This window comes from Amblyomma americanum, chromosome 8 (genome assembly GCF_052857255.1).
Source record: "Amblyomma americanum isolate KBUSLIRL-KWMA chromosome 8, ASM5285725v1, whole genome shotgun sequence".
NCBI lineage: Eukaryota > Metazoa > Arthropoda > Arachnida > Ixodida > Ixodidae > Amblyomma > Amblyomma americanum.
Genome location: NC_135504.1, coordinates 53,681,623 through 53,702,403, shown reverse-complemented (window position 1 = coordinate 53,702,403; position 20,781 = coordinate 53,681,623). Strand labels below are relative to the sequence as shown.

Below are 20,781 nucleotides of genomic sequence, written 5' to 3'. Positions count from 1 at the left end.
GCAGAACGAATTTGAGTAGTCACCTTCTGACTAATGCGTGCATAAAAATTTGAAACATTTAGGCATTTAATATCTCGTGGAATCACCCGGGAGTGAGTTGTTCGGTGTTCAGGCTTGGGGGCAGTCCGCACCGACCATGCGCGCGGCAGTTTTGCAGCAGACAACGGCGCTGTCGCTGTATGACGTCACTCAGGCTGCTTCAATATGGCCGTCAGTGCCAGGGGGAGGGTCTTAGAGCCGGTAACTAAAAAAATTAAAATTGCTAGCTCAAACGCACATGCAGAGCTTTTCCTAGGCACGCGTAATAACGTCATGGCTAGTTGTTACAACTTAAAAGAACGATTTATTGGGAGAGCATGTCATGACCAATTCAATATTTAACGCGGTGTTACCTCTGTTACACAATGAATCCAAGTCACGTTGATAAAATTTTATTGTACGTCAAGTTTATAAAGTTTCTTAAGTACGCATATTTTGCCCTATCCTTCCAAAAATGGCAGTCATATGAAGCGTGATAGTACCAACGGCGAGTGCTGAACAATCCTTAATCGGGCACTAATAACAGCGCCACTTTTAGATCAGTCAATGGGATAAAATTTAACTACTGGTTGTCTTGTAGAATGATGGCCGCTGCTTTGTCGGCTATCATCATCGTAGGGGCGTTCAGGTTCCCAGTCACAATGGTTGGCATGACAGATGCGTCCACCACGCGAAGACCTCGTATGCCCCGAACCCTGAAAGCGAGTAAAACAATATTTCGTTTCATTACGACCTGAGCCGAATGACAGAGGAAAGATAGACATCTGGAAATCAAAAAGACGATAGAGAATGCTGGTATCGTGATTTATTCGCAAGCTGTCTAATACTTCTGCCGAATATTTCTGGTGTATACTACTTGGCGCTGTTTAAAATTGTCGACGCTATTAAATATATTTATGCTCGAAAGAAACATTTTCCAAAACAACTTAATGTGTATGATTCGCATCGCGGCGGCTCACTGTCTTTGGCATTCAGCTGGATATTCGAAGGTCAAAGATTCCATCATGGCAGCGGCGGCCTTATTGCGATGTTCGTATCGCGATTAAATTTCGTAAATTGGAATCCAGGAAATTACGGTTTACAATTTTTAAAATGTGATATGTCGTTTACAAACAACGCTTCACCTGCTCACAAATCAACCAACAAGCACCATGCACTTAGACAGACGGACCTAATTATTATTTTTTTATTCGTAATACTTAAATATTTGAATAGCTCATCATCGCCCTTAATGACGTCACGGCAAGAGACATTGTAAAACCAAATGCTTGAATGGCACTGAGGCCCCATTAAATGTTGCGAATACGGTACGTGTAAAAATATTTTAGTGATTCATCGGCTGATGATGTCAGCTGAGGAGTAGATGGCGAACTAGAGGCATTCTCTCTTTTGAAAGAACGGGTCTTCCGACTGTCGGGTGCGATAGCCGGGTGCCAGTGGAGTAGCGAGTTAACAATGAGGAGCAGCCATTCTACTGGCACGTAGTGACGGCCCCTTTCGGCTTCTCCTGTAGTCTTCATCAAGTACAGTTGATGGACAGCTGTTACGCTACCCGCCGCAGTAGCAAGAACACCATCATGGCCTCTTCGTTGCTAGTTGTTTGCCTGCAGCTGTCTGGGCACCCCTTTAACCAGGGTGAACCCTCCTTAAAGAACTATGGTGGAGGACACCGTCCAATCATATATCCTAGCAAGAATTGTTTATCTGGCTCATCCTGGGCACGTTAACGTTTGTCATGAAGTGCGGTACCCATTTATGGCTGAGAAAATCGAATTTATAAATAATCAAGCCACTCGACTCAAACCCGTGACGGCTAGAGCCAGGAGAACGCATTGCCACTGTTTTTAATTGAATGGTCGTGTTGCCTTGCCTATCGGATATGCGGCCAAAAGCAGGCGTCGAGGCATTTGGGTCAGTTGGCAAATGAGCTGGTGATTACCGCAGCTGTGTTCTGTTTTCTTGGTCTTTTCTAGCTTATAAAATCTGTTCTCGCTGAAAGTGATCTCTGTAATCAGAATGCGGCACCCTAATGATAGAAGCCGACTTCAGTTCATATTCAATGTCTGTTTTAACGCAATAGGTTAATTATGAAGCAGTTTCAGGTGTACAGTCTTATCAAGGTCCTTTAAAACTGCCCTGGTCTTGTAGTTGGAGCATAAGGGAAAGTTGATATCTAAGCCAATACCACACAAAACTATCTCGCAGTATTTTTGCCCTACCATCTCTTAGTACCACCCGCATCACACGACCACGCTGGGCGCCTATTTGAGTGCACAACCTAGCACAGTCGGTAGTGGAAGCTTCGCTAAGACGAACCTGCTCTGGTGACGTTACTTTCCTGCAACCAATGGGCTTTCTCCGGCCTCTTGACACGGCTGGGGTGGCAGTGCCTCGGCCCTGTAGCCAATGGTGCTTCTCCGCTCTTGTGATGTCATTGATGATTTCATTCCCCACTAGCCAATCAGGATTTTTGTGGCCAACTCCCGAAGTCTCAGGGTTTTCCCTCCGGTGAAGGTTCGATGCTATCGCTTAACAAAAGCGGATTTGGGTGCCGAAGAAAACTGACAAAAAATTACGCGAGTCGGAAAATTGAAAATTGGGTTTTTTTGGGGAAGGGAAATGGCGCAGTATTTGTCTCATATATGTCGGCGCACGCCTGAACCGCGCCGCAAGGGAATGGATAAAGGAGGGACACAGAGAAGAAAGGAAGAAAGAGGTGCCGTAGTGGAGGGCTCCGGAATAATTTCGACCACCTGGGGATCTTTAACGTTTACTGAAATCGGCCTGCACATGGGCGCATTAGCGTTTCGCCTCCATCGAAACGTTTTCCCTGGGGTCGGGCTCGAACCCGAGAACTCGGGATCAGTAGACGAGCGCCCTAACAACTGAACCACCGCGGCTGGTCTTACGGTAGTTGGTAATAGGAAATTTGAGCGAAGCTCTTCACACGCCACCTGCCACTGCTGGCAGATGGCGTGTTGCGAAGCAAGGCACCCTCCGGGATCTTCCAGGTGGCGTTTCGGTCTGCCATTTGGAGAACCGGTTACGCCGACAACGCCAACGCGGAACGCAGGAATAGGCGCCTAACAGTTGCATTCTAAAAGCACCTGTACAGCCAGAAGAGCAATAGAAGAAGGAACAGGTGGAGGAAGCAACTTTATTGTGTTAAAAGGTAGCTGGAGCACGGCTGAAGGGTGAGGCCCTTGCACTAGGGTACGAGTATCCTGTGCCGCTCTTAAGGTCCGGTTAGCGTGGTTTCCAATTCAGCTCAGTTGAGGTTAAGAAATGGGTGGGATTGGCGGAATGCTGTGGAATCCTCTGGTGATGCGGCTATGAGATTGGTAGGCATTGGAGTAGGGGCATGTTTGCGATATATTATGGGGTAGTATTTGTGTACATGGTTCAGACCTGGAAATTTGTTAGGAGTTGACGGCAGATCACGGCCTCCTCTTGCGTTAAGCTTTTGTGTGGTGGTGGGAGCTTGATGCTTGGGGTACGATAGTACTCTTATATGTGCTAGTAAGTCCCGGTACAGAAGTGAGGGCAGACAGACGTTCTTCCCAGCCAAATTGGCTTGCAGTCGCGTCGGCTTGCAGGGCCTGGTGTCCGCATCTCAGGCTAGCTTGTGAGCTTCCTGGTTGTTTTGGGGGCAGCGCGCACGGCGTGCACTGACGTAGATATGAGGAGGACTTGCATGAGCACGCCTGGATTGTTGGTGAGGAGATGCCTCGCATGGGGGATATTTTACTTAATTTACATAATTGACTTAATATACTTAATTTTACTTAAGTTTCCGTAATACACTCTTTGCGTGAGAATTTCGGATGTCAAGTGCTATGGCTACGACCTCAATTTTGAGGTTGTTAGAATAGATTTTTAGAGAGAAAAAATTGGCATATAGCCATCTTCAGTGTCACTAATTCCACAAGAAAATCGTTACCTGCTCCCAACTGTACTCAAAATTATGGACTAATACTGCGGTAACATGAAGAGAAACACCCACCTGAGCCTGTGGTCCAGGACAGCCCGACTGTCGTTGCCCATGGGACACGTGCAGCATGCGTGCCAAGTGGTGTACGCCATGTGGCGCACAAGACAGGCCAAATAGGCGTCGCTCCATACGGTGCCTGCGGACGTGCACGGACCGAGAGGTATGTCCCACGGTTCCGCTCCTACGGCCTTCATGGCCGAGCTCCTTATGAGACGTAAAGCTATCTTGGTCCCTGACCGAACGAAAGAACGACACCAAGGTCAGTGAGCGCCGATGTCAGTGGCCTGCCCTGGTGGACAAAAGGCATGATGGAATGGCCACTTGAACAGTTTTTTTTACATTCTTACTTTGTGTCCAGTTTTTCTTTGCCCACTCCGCTGTATTCAGAAATAAGAGACGTTTCATTTGCTCTCATTGCCTTTTAACAATTTATTCAAGGAGCAGCCTGACAATGTTGCTCCACGTTGTTGTTTTAGTCTAATGCCTTGTAAGCACCCATTCTGCGTCTCTAGACGAAAGATTAAGGAGAATCTTGAAATCAGCCAACAATGAGCAAAGATGAGTCACTGCTAACAATTAGAGACTAATAAAAGAACTGCTCTTTGGAGCATTAGTAGAGTTTAGGTTTGTTGATTTAGCATCCTTTCCTAAGAGGTGGTATGCAACTGAACGCTTTTTCATGTACGTCATAGAAAAAATTATATTAGAGAGATTTAGCATACCGGAGATGCATTAGCAAGACATATACCAGGTTTAGGTGCGCCTATTTCGCGCGCACAACTACCGTACGTAAAACCGGTATGTGTCTCCGCTAGTATGTCTCCGCGGTATTGGAGTGTGACAAAATGGTTAAATGCAGTATCTAGTTCCTAAAATTCTTGACTAGTAATAGTTTTCTCGGCGCTTCCCGTGAAAATTCAGAAGCGACCAACCTTCGACAGCCGCGGCAAGATCATGGGGATGCGTCAGGTACTTTGGATCAATTATTGGATGCTGTAGAGGATCCTTGGATCTAAGCTTGACGTATCCTCGTGACAATGGCCTGTTCATCACCGGCGCAAGAGAAAAGCCCGGTCGTCCGCGATTGGGCATGTAGTATTGGTTGTAGACCTGTTGCCAGCGTGAAAAAAATGCGGGTCTGAATTAGCAACCGATTCTTGATGAAAATCGTGGGTGTCAGCTTATTCCGCGGTAATTATTTCAAATACCTGGAAATAAACTGGCATGAATGGTTCCTGTGTAGAAGTGTTAATCCACAGCATCACCTGACCCGATATCAAAAGTAAAAAAGTCTCCTACAGCCACTAAATATCAGGTTAAGAGAAGTTTATATATATTTCCGATTTTTCGGGTATGCCATCAAAGATTGCACAGTGAAATTTCTCACGCTGCCATGTGGGTAATTGCAAAAATTTGTGCCGGATACTCGCGCGTCCTCAATGATTCAACGCAGTATTGTGGGTCTGGATTCTGCTTATTGTTAAGTTCTCCTGCCATAAAAGGTCGTTACGTAAAGAAATGGGAACATTTAATCTATTTTAAAATGTCCACTCCAGGAAAGCAAGATAATGAACGCAAACTCATTGGCGCAAAAAGAGAGATATCGAAAAATGAGCCGGTGTACAGCCATAGAGAAAAGTTTACGGGATGCAAATTCACAGAAAAAAATTATTGTGGCGCAGTTAGCCATAGCAGGTGGATTAAATAGATAGAGGCATGACGAGACAGGCTAGAAGAATACCATCTGATTGGCTAGCGAGGCAACGCAGAAATAACTTTTTTTCCGTGGATCCACATCCCGAAAACTGTTGTCCATGACTGTACATCTTCAAAAACTCTGTTCCGCGGTCACTTCGCATACCTGGCTTGAGATGATTCTAAGCAAATTTTTTCATAGTCAAGCACTCTTTAATCGTATTTGTGGACTATGCTCCTCGTTTAGTGACAAATATTAGGTAGGTTGGGGCAACCTAAAAAGATTGAAAAAAATATAGCAGACTTAATCCAATTTGAAGATAAATGAAAAGCCCCGAAGGCAATAGAAGAATTGTTTAGGAAGAATTATTATTGTGTTAAAACGTATTTATAAAATTTCCATTCCCTGTTGTCCATTTCGCGTCCATTCGCGTCCATGTCAGTGGTCACTCGGATATACCCGCGGGTTTCAAGCGTCTGTGGAAAGCGACCGGGCCATTAGGTACAAAGCATTGGCTGCACATTTCAGCCAATAGCGGGAAGTGGTCAGGTCCGGTCGCCTGCTGTTGACAGAGCGCTGCGATCCACCTCACAATTGGCTGCATATTGCATCCAATATCAGCCAACGGTAAAGTCCTGTCGCAACCAGCCGATGGCCGTGTCGCTTGCCGCAGGCGCAAGAAAGCCGCGGGTACATCTGAGTTGCCACTGACAGTGGACCGAATGGAAAACGCGAGATGGAAAACGGAACATGAACAGATCATAGAATACGGCCCATCGTCGCGTCTCAAATATTGCATGCAGTGCCCCAAGAAAATATTGCTTGTTTAAGACCCGGTGCGTTGCGTTAATGGTTTAGGGGGTTTAACGTCCCAAAGTGACTCAGGCTATGAGGGACGCCGTAGTGAAGGGCCCCGGAAATTTCGACCACCTCCAGGCGCTTGGAAAAATCATGTGACCTCATCATGAAAGAAAGGAGAATATAAATTTCTTGAACGAACTTGTTTCTCCCGAAGCTTCGCTGACCATTGTACACCATTACAGCAGCACAACACTACAATCACTAAACTGTGAGTCTTTAACGTGCCCTGACATCGCACAGTACACGGGCCTCTAGAATTTTGCCTCCATCGAAAGTGGACCTCCACGGCCAGGATCGAACCCGCCTCTTTCGGGACAGCAGCCGAGCACCATAACCACTGAGCCGCCACGGCCGCCCAGATAATTCCTCTTGCACGGAGGCAGATAAATCCTCTTGCACGGAGGCAGATAATTCCTCTTGTCGAAACGCCGGCTAGCGTACTACGGCTTCCGTCGTTAATATAGGAAATTCTGTCCTTAATACAGGAATTCCATCCTTAATGCTGGAATGCAGGAAATCTTAATACGGGAAATTAATTTGGGCAATGTGCATCGCGTGTACCCTCGAAAACCTGGTAGTCAACGAAATGTGTAAAGACATCGTCCAGTCATTAACTGGTCGTGTTTAACTGCAAGAATTCTGAACTCGGCAGACGTTTGTCCGCGGACGGTGTGACGCTAAGCACACTTGGGAAAAAACCATAATGTTCGGGAACCTATCACGGTGGGTAAAAAAAACACTTATAGCTAAATACCGACAAGGTCGAGACTCACTTATTTAAATCTTGAGAAGCCTACCAGCCGTTTACTTGCAATGCATTTTCACACTACTCACACTGCCAAATGACATGCCGATAGTCCCACAAAACAGCAGTATGTAATCACAGTTTCGTCTTTTTAAGTCACTACAGCGCTTAAGCCAACCTTTTTAAGAGTCGGAATGACCAGGATTAGAGAAAAAACCATTAGCCCTTTTTAATGCATCACGTGGCTTATACATAGCCTTGACGTCAGAGCCATCGTTCGGAGGCTGAAAAGATGAAACGCAATGAAAGAAGGACTTCAAGTGGCATTATTAGGTGGTCGTTAGCGAATTCCACGTGCTGGTGCATGTATAGCAGTGTCTTACGGATACTTGTACAACGCAGAACAAGGGGCCAGAACTCCGCTGTCAGAGCATTTTCTCAATGTAGTGACCATTCGTGATAAAATACTGGAAGAGGCTTCCTTCCACTTGAAGCATTAAGGGTAAAGCACAAACTGCTACCTGTTGCGCACTCTGACCAAAAGGGCAATAATCCCGGTGTGTTGCTCACATCCTCACGGAGGCCCATATTCTTGAGAAAAAGCTGGGTAGCCAGCGCCGAAGAAGAGATTGACTGTAAGGCGATCTCTACATCCGGGAACTCCAACGACGCATTCACAAACGGCGTGCTGACAAAGGCAAGGGCCTCGACGCTTCCCGGTATGGGAAAAAGGACCTGCATTAGAGACGCATTACACACTTTACAGACATCTTGTTTCGCCTGTAATTCGGTTTACTGTTTCAAACATTATGAATAAGATAACCGGCACTTCTATCGCAAACTTGCTCGTGATTTCTCAAGCTAGTGTTGTGAAGCACCTGTATGTGGCCGCAATAAATTGTTGTGCCCTCATTCTCATAAGCATGAAGGAAACAGCGCAAAACAAAAGGATGTATAAAAAAAAGTGCAGTTTTTTTTTATCGATTTCCTTCAGCCTAGCAGGGTTATTCAGACTTAGAAGAGAATGAAGTGAAAGATTTTGTACAAGAAATATTTATGCAAAGTGCATGTGCAATGACTGACACCAATGTAACTTCCCTGGCGCCCCAGGTATACCTTCGCTACTACTTAAGCGTAAGGTCTGTTACCTAGCTCCGGACGTGTTCATCTTCAGTAACGCGAAATAGCTCTTTTAGTAGACATCAGAGCCGTGGGAGATGACGTCATGCTTCTATTCAGAAAAATGCGCGCCTCGAAAGCAAGCGGGAGTGGCGGGCAGGTGGTCCTCGCCCCAGTGGAACACATCGTTAACGTGGTAATGTATGACCGAAAAAACCGCACCCGACGCATCACACCGTCTGCCGAGTCAACTCCCAACTAGGGAGTTCACTCGACCTATCACAGGGAGTAAAAAAAAGCAAGAAAGAGCATAAAAAGCAGCATAGCATATTTTTGCCAGAGCGAGGGAAAAAGGGTCTATAAACGAAGATCAGTAGAAAAAGTTGTGGACCGAAAACGTCGATGAGTTGTTCAGACAAGTGCACCAACTACTCTCTGGCAAAACCGGCAACCTACAGGACTTTAAGGGAAAAAGAGGTGGAGGAATTTTATTTATGACTTTATGGAGGACTATGGTAGCTTTGCATTTGCTCTAGATATCTTCCAGTATTTTCTCATAAGGCTCTCCTACGCCCTGATTCCGTTAAGATACTGGAAGCGGGCGGAGTGGGGGGGCGAACGCGTGTTAATGACATCCTAGTCGAAATCAAGAGGAAGAAATGGGCTTGGGCAGGACATGTTATACGAAGGCAAGATAAGCGATTGTCTTTAAGCGCAATGGAGTGGTTTCCAAGAGAAGAGCAAGCGTAGCAGGGTGGCAGAAGGGTAGGTGGACGGATGAGATTAAGCAGTCTGCGGGGATACACTGGCCGCAGCTGGCAAAGGGACAGGTTTAATTAGAGAACCATAGGAGAGCCTTTGCACTGCAGTGGTGTAGTAAGGCTGACGATGATGATGATTGTGATGAGATGGAGGTCAACAAATTTTCACCAAAATATTTGCGCTCACTGGTCGACAATTTAGCGCAGTCTAAAACCGCCTGCCCGTATCACCTCTACAGCGTCTCTCAGGACATCCAACGTATTACACACCCTGACCTCGAGTACGTGTAATCTGTCAGCGTCGACACATGGAAGAGGTCGATGCCGAACGGACCAGACATGGTAGCGGCGATGCCGTCCACATGCATATGGTCCTGGAGGTTAAGAGCCTACAGGAAGTTCGGCGATGACAGGAATCTGCGGCGGAGGAAAAGAACTTATGACTGGCATTAACGTCTCATTAAGACCACATGCCATGCACATTTGTTATATTAATTCCTAGGGACATCTGTACGCCTCAATTAGATCACTTAACGTTCACCGGGAACATAACACAAAGGCTCTGTCAGGATTCTAGCCGCTTCCCCTGCAAAAAGTTGAGCTTTGAATGCTTAGATGGAAAAGACGATTCTTCGCTCTTCCCGTGGATGGCTCGGCAAAACTGGAAACCCGCCAGTCCATAGAGGGACCATGAAATGATATTGTTACGCCGCGTAGCTGCTTACTGAGGAGTTCAAGGAAGGAGAGAGAGGAGGCGCACGCAGACTGATCTGGGCTCCGAGTATCTCCAAAGAATTTAGCGATTTCTTCAACAAACCAGCTCCAGGTCGTGACAGTTTCTTCGTGGTTGGGATACCAAGTCAGAGCCGCGCCCTGCAAGGATTTAGGAAAGAACGTGTTACAGGCGGGCGGTAGAGTTCAACGGTTGTACTTGCTGCACCTTTCATAATGTTGGAGCCATTCTTCAACGCCCTCTTCGGACCCGCCGTGGAATGTACGCGGCTCTCACTGATGGGGCGATTTCGTCTCTTCCTCAGCTCGCTGTTCCTGAGTCTGCATCGCTTGCTTGGGTAGCGATTGGAAGGAACTCATGAGGCGATAAAGGCGGAAAACCTGCTACACGGCGGCTGCGATGGGGTACTGGCGAATGCAGAACGTTTTTTGCCCAGGGACATCACACCAAATGTAGCGGGTGGAAGGGTTTTTAATAGATGTGAGAGCTCGACTGTTGAAAGCTGTTCGCAAACGGCTCAGAGCGCAGATCAGTCTGCGCGTGGTCTCCTCCCTCTTCTTCCTCCAACTCCTCAGTAAGCTGCTACGCGGCGTAACAATATTTACTGAGGTTACGAAAAGCGCGCGAGCGTTCGGTATTCCATTACTCGTCGTCGCACCGGAAAAATAAATTGGCTGTGGCTTAACTTGGCTAACCCTGGAATTCAGCGAAAAGCTCGCACGCTTGCTAAGCGTCTGAGGCTCGTCCACGGCATCTCCGATACACGCTCGCGACGGCCGTTCTATGTATACCCACACGACCACGTGGCTATGACGTGGTATCACATGGTCTTACGACAACCCCCCCCCCCCACCCATCGGATGTCATCGGATGTTATCACGTGGCTTACATCCCCCCAATGTTATTAAAATCAAAGGTTGACCCAAAGGTCACCCAATGTCAAAGTACAACTAAAGGTCATGGCTCAAACTCAGGGGTCAAGGGTTAGACACCTTAACTGTACCACATATCATCATACATGGCTATCCTTAGTGGAGCTGAAGGTCGTTGAAGGTCACTCTCCGGCCTACGCGATGACTGCTTCACCTAGCGTAATGAAGCTTTTCGCTTCAAATTTAAGCTAGCAGCATTAGCACGGAAAATATCGACGATTAACAATGACGCTCCTCGTCGCCGTCCTCAACTCATGTACGCCGACGTGACAGAAAAAAAATAAAATAAAAAACCAGGGCGTCACTGCACCCCTCCGCTCCAAATCCCGTCCACGCCACCTCGGCATGCTCAGCGAGAAAGCTGGCCGTGATTTCCAACTGACGTCGCCGGGGTGCGGACGGATAGAACGTGCAGTGAGGTGTCGCCCTAATCGGTTGCGAGCTGCTGCCAGCAGCACTTTTTAAATATTATTTGTATATTAGAGCGCCTACGCACAGCTTTTTAATTTGGCTTGAATAGTCACGAAGACCACTTCTGCAGGTCTATCCCGCCAGAATATGACCATCGAAATTATTTTAAGGTCGCTTTATTAAAAACTGAAATTTTTAAAAGCATGAACGTTTCTCAGAGAATGAAGAGCAACGTTTCTTGACCTGCTCTTATCGTGAATTTATTGACTCTTCAGGTGGGATAACCTGCCGTCATACGTTGCTATAGAGAGCAACCACGCCAGCTATGAGGAGCTTGCGAGCATGTGTCATAACCGCCATCAGCCCCGCATCATCCCCGCATCAGAAATACTCGTAATGCTGTAGTTCTTATTCTGTCAATTGTTTGGCCGCAATGTATCTTATTTTCCTTTTCCAGCCACCTTTCAAATACTTATCGTGGTATCATTTGGTCATTTTGTGTGCATGGATTTTAGGGTACTTATATTATCTGGTGTTTCTTTCGATTTGTAGCATCCTAATCCCCTATGTGATACGCTGCCTGTGAGCACCTGACGGGTGTTTTGAATAAAGCAATAAATAGACAAATCATGTATGCTTGCCTCACGGCTGACTGGCGCTCACAGACCTCAGACCAGTGGTCACGTGTAATCTCCCAGCTAAGGTACGTCAGTTGATGATTAGCGCATTTGGAAGCGCCGAGCGATGCTTACTGGTTCCGCATGGCAGGCGAACTGCTTGAAGTGAGACGGGACCTCTAACGCTATCGCTTTAATAACGCGCTCATTCTATTATCATCTGATTCCGTAAAGCCTGCGTATGGCGGCAGATGTAATTATGTAGCAAAAACGCAACGGACAGCAGCCACAAGCCAGCGACAACAAAGAGGCAGCCGCCCCGCTGCTTCTTAGCTAAAAATTGTGAGGGTTTTAAATCGGCTAATCCTACGAGTGCAAAAGCATTCGGAAATCGAGAAGGTAAAATGTTGGCAATGGCCCGGGCCAACTTTGAATTTCGCCATCGTGTCGTTCATGCTCAATAATGGCTGGACATCTATTTCGGTCTGATTCGGCCGAGATTAAATTTCGCGGGCGAGCAAAGTTTGTGGCTGGCTTGGGCCAAATTCATACGTCATCATCGTGTCTAACGAAGTCAGTTATGGCTACACATTGATTTTGGTCCAACCCGCCAACTTCTCATTTCGGAGCAGGTTGGGCCAAATTGTGGGGGTGTCCCGGAGAAAATTTGGAGATACCATCGTGTTGGGAGCGGTGCATTATGGCTAGGCATAAATTTGCGTCCAAACCTGCCAGGGTAAAATTTCGGGATTGGCCCGGGCCAGATCTTGCGGTCAACGTCGCATTGGGCATGGTCAGTTATGGCTAGACATCGATTTTGGTCGAAATCTGCCAAAGTGAAATTTCAGGGGAGGGCGGGACAAATTTTGGGGGTGGCCCGAGGTGCAGGTTAAAGGGCAAGGTCAAAGACCATACCCCATGGGTGGACCAGGGTGGTCATGGTGGACATTGCAGACATGGTACACCTTATGTAGCTTACAGTAACGCTGTCGCTATGCTAGTCATCGCAAAGTTATTTTAAGATCACCCAGAGACACGGCATCGGGGATCAAGTTTTGCATCGAGTAGAGCTTTCGCTCTAAAACGACGACGAACAGGATGTGCGGTGGGGAGGTGCTTCTGGATGGTGGCGGCGTCACTACCTGAGGCTACAGACAAACACCGGCATTTTCAAACGGATACACTGGTATTGCCTGCTCTGTAAAAAAAGAACAAATTACGAATAATTATTGAGCCTAAGTTATTAAACAGTCGGTTAAACCGAGTCGAGTGGAGCTCGCTCCACAATGCAGCCGATTAATGGACGCTGTACTACGGGAGGGAGGTGGGGCAGCTGGCGCATATATGTGCACTGCACTTTCCCGAATGAGACACCTTTAGCATACCGTGCTACCGTTACCGGTACCGGAGTACCGGGAGCCCGCGCGCAGCCAATACGCATGCGCAAATCACCTTGACGGCGCCAGATGGCGCCAGGTACCCGGCAGCTGCTCTCGCGCCCAGCGGTACCGGGACCAATCAGCGCGTGCTTAGCGGCGGTAGGCGGGCTCCCGGTGCTCCGGTAACGGTAACGGTAGCACGGTACACGGTATGCTAAAGGTGTCTATGGTTGGAAAGTAATCAGCGGGTTTATTTTTGCACAACGGCGCACCTCACCTATTGCATGGCACAGAGTGTGGAACCGGCGGGGGCTGGGAAGAAAAGAGCCATTGCAGCCGCGAACATAGGCGCCAACAACCGCTCCGGCGCCAACAACCACCGGGCGGCTTTCAGTGGTGCCTCCCTAGGCGGTGTACTGGGCATATACACCGTGACAACTTATTTGGCAATGAAGAGGATGGTAAAGGGACGAATCGTCTGTAACTGTGTCACTTAGGCAAAAGCTGGGCTCCAGTCCGGCCGTCTTGGACATTGCTCCTTGCGTGATTGTTTCGCACTGGCGGTGGTGTAGCTGGTGCCATCTTGCATGCAGACGCAACAAAGAAAACCTTTGTAATAAAAAAAAGATGATTTTGCCCTGACTCTCTAACGTGGAAAATCTGCAGTCATGTTGGAAATATGCGTTAAATAAGGAGTGTTGTTGGTTTGTGGTTTTATGCGGTTTAACGTCCCAAAGCGACTCAGGCTATGAGGGACGCCGTAGTGAAGGGCTCGGGAAATTTCGACCACCTGGGGTTCTTTAACGTGCACTGACGTCGCATAGCACAAGGGCCTCTGGAATTTCGCCTCCATCGAAATTCGACCGCCGCGGCCGGGATCGAACCCGCGTCTTTCGGGTCAACAGCCGAGCGCCATAACCACTGTGCCAACGCGGCGGCTCTGGAGTGTTAATAGTAGACTGTTTTAAGAGGAAGCAACTCTCTGTAACAGGGGGCTATATTCTGCTCCATAGAGCCAAACGCGCGCGTTTCGGCTCGGAAGGTTCCGCTCCGAGGGCAGAAGCATTGTCGCAAAGTATTAGTCTTAGTAACCTTGCAACAGTGAGTTGCACTTTGGCGAAGAGTAAGATAAAGTGAAGTTTTTAATTTTGCAACAACTAACCTCAAGCTCCTCCAAGTCGTCCTTCGGTCCGATGCCAGATAGAAGTAACAGTTGGGGAGATCCCACGGCACCAGCCGAAATGATCACTTCACGCGCCGCCCGCACCTCGAACGTCAGGCCGTTCTTCAGGTAGCGCACTCCTACGGCTCGCGTGCCTTCAAAGAGGACCTGAAATAAATTATGACCGCTCATTTTTTTCTTTAATAAGGCAGAACGACTTGTCAATGTGCATCAACGTTGTATCGACTGATAGTTTCTGCGGAGAATTGTGCGTGCGGATCTCGAGCTCAGTATATCGCAGATGAATTTTTCTCTGCAGTGGGGTTACTAAAGGTGCGGGAATGGGCACGTCGCAGTAGTCGGTAGTGTCTGGAGCAGGGCTTATAAAAGTCTGGGGGGTCTAGGGGGCCTCAGACCCCCCTGCAATATTGACGAGGGGTCTGAGACCCCCCTCGCCTTCATTGTGTTTGGGTATTGGCGAATCGGAATCTACACACAGCGATATTTTTTTTTTCAAACGAGCATACACAGACCAGCCCTTCAAATTCCTGCGTGCATGCACAACTATCCACTGTTGGAAACTGCTCAGATATATGCACCGCCTTAGAACGGAGCGTATTTCTTTTTCCATGCACTGCCAGCCACTTGCTCTCTCTCCCTCTACTACCCTCTCCACAGGTGTTTGAATGACTAAAGACCCCGCTCCGATGGAGGCAGACTTTAAGCATCGTCTGGAGAGTGTCGTATCTGTGGTTTGTCACCCATGTGGTACGCTCTGTTCGACCAAGTGGCTGAGGTTATCCTTAAAAGAGGCGCTATTGAGCAGGAGGTATTATAGGCCAATTTATTTTGTATTTAAAATCTTTTGTATAAATTTATAGACGTCATGCCTTTAGAGGAATATTATACGGCGTACATTTGTTATAACGCAGCAGTCAGTGAAATGAGATTTCTTGCGGAAATTTTGCTGAAGCCTTATTTAGTCGTTACACTAGATTAGCTAATTTTAATCGTCTTTCATGAGCTGTTGCATATGGCTTCAGAGAGCGGCTAATTTGGTTGATAAGGACTTTTTTGAGCACCGTAACAATTCGTTCTAAGATCGGAAAGTTGGTTGTCGTTGCTCGGATAAAAACACTGCTGAGTCAAGGGCGTCTCTCCTCGATTTTTCATTAGTGGAAGCTGCGGCAGCAGCGGTCACCCCATCACCGATAATTTCGTCATTGCTTATTTCCGCTACTCGGTGTTTGCAGGTAGTTGCTTCAATTCCTTGTCATTTATTTTTTATCCTTCTATGAGCCCCTTCTAACATATGTCAACATCCAAAGCGGGCTGGGCACTTATATTTATATTTTTCTTTCCCATACAAACATATGTCAACACCGATTTTTCACTACGGAACCACGCCCTTGAAAAAATGCATATTTAATTTGAAATTACTAGTAATCCAGCCCTTTTGGAATTAATAAACAAACCATAAATGTTACTGAGTTCGTTGTCCAAACGTTCACAACCGATATGAGCCTGCAGGAAGTAAATTGACAAGTAAGCTGAGATTCAATTAACTGCAAGTAAATTCGATATGAATTGAACATCGCTCTGGGGTAATTCGCCTAGAGCTCGATTTATGCTGAGGAAATCGTCAAGGCAGAGCTTTTTTCATTAACGTCGAATTTACAATGTTTTTGCAGACATTAAAAAAAACCATTTATTCACAGCATTTTAACACTGCCGCAACGCAAAAGAAAGGTGCTCTGTGTAAGCACATGTCAGCTGAAGCATGGACTTCAAGTACTGCCCCAGGCATTTTTTTTTACTGCTCGTGCAATAATTATGCATCATGTTAAGCGAACTCTGCTGCTAAACCTAGTGGTTTGTGAATCAGATGGGTTTACTGTATGGCGCCAAATTTTGTTTATGAAACTGTAGTAAAAATTGGAGAGCACACTCATGCTCCGCCCGAAAGGTATGACGCTACAGAGTAGTGGGTTACGCTTTCCATTCTGGGCAGTTTGACGCCTTTGACTGCATTTTTCTTGTTTTGTTTATTTCATGTAAATAAGTGGTCAATTACACGCTAAATTTTCTGAAGTACCATCATCGAGCATTGGTTTTTTATTCCGACCATTCTAACACCTTTGAACCCCCTTTCCTAATTGTTTCATTATTAATTTTTGTAATTAACGAGTTTATTACAATGGTTTCATTAGCTCTTCATCGCCTATCACAAACCAGTTAATCACCAATCACTAGAAACACAAATTGCTGCGATGCGATTTTTTACGCAGCCCCCAATTATTTCCGACACGCCGACTAAAACTTCGCCCATGTAATAACGTAGTAACGCGTAGTAACTCACCGCTAAGACTTCATGGGGAACCTTACATCACCGATATATAAGCAAGAGCTCTGGCATGAGAACCAATAAGGTTGGTACCTGAATGTAGCATGTTTTCGTGCTGTATAGTAGTGCCCTATTCTATACCTTAATTGTTACTTGTTCATTTGAGATTGGTGTTAGAAGAGCTGTTTTTTCTCATATTTGAAAGGTCTGAACCTGGAACATTACTTGAACTCGGCAACACCAGATATCCAAGTTGGTTCATGAATGCATGCGTAAGCATACCTTGATGTTATTCTGTGATGCTTCAGTTAAGTTAGGAAATCTTTCAAAAACCTCAACAACACCTCAATAGGAAGTAGGCTATTGGGCCAATATACTTTCATAGAAAACTCGGTGGCCTACTGATAATTTAATTCAGTAGGAACTATCGTCAGCATGCACTTGCTCCTGATAAGCATGTGCTCAATCTCCAATCGGTAGCCTCTTAATTTGTACATAATAGCAAATTTTGTTCACAGTTCTAACCGTTCATGGTAACATTTCTTAATTCAGCAAATTTATCTCCTTGGTGTTCACACCCTCAATTACCTGACCAGCGCATTATATCTGTCCTGTAAATTTATTTGCAAGGTTTGGGTTCTTCCCCCTCTTTCCATTTGTGGTCCGCCTCTTTTTTCGATCTATTGCATTACTTGCTTTGTGAGCTTACTTCCCTGCTTACTTCTTGTTGAAGTGCGCTTCAAAAGACCCCGTCCTCGTTAAATTGCAATGGCGCTGGTCTTCATCTCAACTCTGTTCCTGCATTGGCAAACAGGTACGAGTTTCTAGATTAAGTTGATTTAAAACTATGTTTTCGTTTACTTGCCTTCGTAACATGGGTGTAGAGAGATATGTCCAAATTTCTTCTGTCCAGGATCGGCGTGATGAAGGACTTACTAGCACTAGAACGTTCTCCGTTCTGCAGGTTGGCTTGAAGTCGGGAGCAACCTTCAATAAAATAAAAAAGAGAGTTATAGCATATCGTTACCGTATTTACGTTGCCGTTTACCGTGTCACCGGACGCCGGACTTTCCGGTTAGCGCGGCGCACGCCTGAAGACGTTTTAGCGGGCCGTCTCTCCCGTAACGAGTTACCGTAAGGCTAAAACGAGTGATGATGATTGCAGATTCCCAGCTTTTATAGCAAGCAAAAATACGGATGCATTGCAATCATTTCTATGAAGTGAGACGCTACATGCACTTTAGTAATCTTTTTTTCTGCGTATAACGACGTACCGACTGCACTTCAGCTAACAGCCGACTCAGCGGCTTTTCAAATGTGCCCGTTAAGCTAGACACGTTTGCCTGCCCTGGCCAGTTGACAATTTCACTACGTAGGCCTCAGTAAGCTTGCATACGCAGCGCATGTTGCGTTGCGAGCGCTGTAAAAAAGCGCAACAACGACACCTGTTTGCCGTGCCGCATAGTCGCTTCTTTGTGTGTTTGGATGTGAACTCTGTGGCGCCATCTAGTGACAGTGAGTTAAAGCGCGCCAACTCCAGGCTGGAGATTTGGTTGGTTGGTTTTTGGGAAAAGGAAATGGCGCAGTATCTGTCTCATATATCGTTGGACACCTGAACCGCGCCGTAAGGGAAGGGATAAAAGAAGGAGTGAAAGAAGAAAGGAAGAAAGAGGTGCCGTTGTGGAGGTCTCCGGAATAATTTCGACCACCTGGGGATCTTTAGCGTGCACTGACATCGCACAGCACACGGACGCCTTCGCGTCGCAGCCGCCGCAGTCGGGTTCGAACCCGGGAACTCCGGATCAGTAGGAGAAGTTTTTATTTTCTGTAATTACTGATGAATATAGGAATGGAATTACCAGTCTTTTTTTTTCTAGAACACAAATCATGAAAATAAAGAAAAACGTTAAATTGGGCACAAAACTGAAGGGCTGCAGTGTAGTCGTTGCTATTTGGCTATGTACACGACATATAGTTAGGCTTAACTGCTGAAAAATCGGCAAATTATCTCAACAATATGGCCTAGTTGTTACTCAAACCTCGACGTATCGGTGAGAGTTTGCAGATTAAAAGCGAATGCCTTCATTTATAGCGAGAAATTGCGCCGAAGAACGCAGCGGCGGCGCTGTATTTGGGCCGAAGCGGCCGTGCAGGGTGCCACCATGTTTGTTTACGAGCGAACGCTAACTCTCCGCAACGCTAAAAGAGATTCCGTAAAGTGCTAGCGGACCGGTAAGTGGCGGCGCATGCGCAGATGTCGCTAGCCGGGCCGGGAAACGGTAACGTAAACACTGTAACGATATCCTATCTCTCTCTAATAACTTTACTGGAGTTGTTACCGCTACCAGCCGTAATGGCGACATTATTCTTGAAACCACCTGGTAAAAAAAATACACTCAGAATTATCGCCTTTTCTATCGTTTTGGTCATTAGTGCGCCAACGAGAAGTGTGTCATGAAGCTAAATCAGCGTGCAAATATCGCAATAGCAGATACACGCGATGTTAAATACTTTTTAGCGGTGTTTTACGCAACAATGTTACCGCCTGTATCGGGTGTTCAAAATTAAGCTTTAAGGACTTGAAAAAATTACCAAGAGTAGTACACAGAAGTAAATACTGTAATCTGGTTGTGCGGGAAGGCGGACACAGTGAGAAATTGTCACAGTAGCCTTAGTAATTAACTGAAAGTAATTAATTACCTTTTATTAGTTGTAGTTAGCGTGCACGTATATATTGAAAACTTAGATGCAGTGCCATTAAAATACTATTCGATTTGGTACAATTTTAGTAACGCGCCTGTGTCCCGAGATATCCACGTCTGAAATTTCAGCTCAAGCCGTGAAATTGCGCATGCAAGATCGCTGCGCTCCACATGAAGATTCTTCCTGATGTGACGCACCTGTTGCGTATGGCGCTTCACCTGAGAAGAACGTGAAATTGCAGGCGACAGTTTTAACTTTTTGTTCTTGCCTATCGATATCGAAGCATCACACTTCCAGCGGTGCGGGCTGAGCGCTGTTCCTTCAAGCGATTGCTTCTAGAGCGGGTGATAAGACGTGGTGCCGTTTCGACTTGACATCCGGTCATGTACAGCTGGCATAGCCGCTGTAAACAACAGCTGTATAAGAGCCGAAACAGCAGCATAAAATGGCCAGACACACACGCACTGCGAGATGTTGATTACAAGAAAGTTTCCTCAAGCGACAAAAAGCCTTACACCACTTGGTAAGCTCGAACCGTAGAGCCCAAATATCCAGACTAAGGGATGAGCGTGCTTACTCTTATGTATTGGTTTATGAGGTTTTGAGAATCGTTAGCAACATGATGTTTGTGCTTGGTTATGGTTTATGGTTTATGGGCGTTTAATGTCCCAAAAGGACGCTGGCTGTGAGGAACGCCGTAGTGGAGGGCTCCGGAAATTTCTTTAACGTGCACTGGCATCGCACAGTGCATGGGCCTCTAGAATTCCTCCTCCATCGAAGCTCGACCTCCGCGGCCGGAATCGAACACGCGTCTTTGGGGTCAGCAGCCGAGCGCCAAAACCACTGAGCCACTGCGGTGGAGTTTGTGCTTGTGATTTCGTCATGTTGTTATACAAGTCATAGGTAATTAATTATTTTTCTTCTCGCGAGCACAGCACATACGCCTACGCCTCTGAATATACTCAGCAGGCACTTTTGCTAGGGCAGCTGTATCTCCTACTCGCTTGGTTCTTGCGTCCCCTACGGTTCGTACTCGCATCCCGGATGAGTCGGAGGAATGTGCCATAGCCATGACCATAGCTTCCGCATCACGTACTGCTATTCTTAGTAAATCGCAGTCTGCAGTACGTAGCTCTGCCAAAGGCCGGTTTTCCCCTGCCACTCTTTTTTCCATCCTCAGCACAGTCCCAATCGATAGCCGCACCATTTCCATCATGTGAATTCCCGCTCACACTGCACACGCACCGAGAAACAGGGCCGCACAGGAGGCTGCTCGATGTCTCACTAA

The 20,781-nt window shown here is 46.6% G+C and overlaps 1 pseudogene across 1 annotated transcript in view; it reads right to left on the bottom strand.

Moving 5' to 3' along the window:
- Window positions 1-372: 372 nt before the first annotated feature.
- The window catches only part of LOC144100328 (L-sorbose 1-dehydrogenase-like), a 34,982-nt pseudogene continuing 14,573 nt past the window's right edge, over window positions 373-20,781 (bottom strand). Inside the window, exons 5-11 of the transcript XR_013307616.1 lie at window positions 17,656-17,777; window positions 14,447-14,614; window positions 9,479-9,629; window positions 7,903-8,067; window positions 4,963-5,140; window positions 4,043-4,262; window positions 373-734 (exon numbers count right to left, since the gene is read on the bottom strand). The product of XR_013307616.1 is annotated as an L-sorbose 1-dehydrogenase-like (transcript). The remainder of the gene's footprint in view (window positions 735-4,042; window positions 4,263-4,962; window positions 5,141-7,902; window positions 8,068-9,478; window positions 9,630-14,446; window positions 14,615-17,655; window positions 17,778-20,781) is intronic.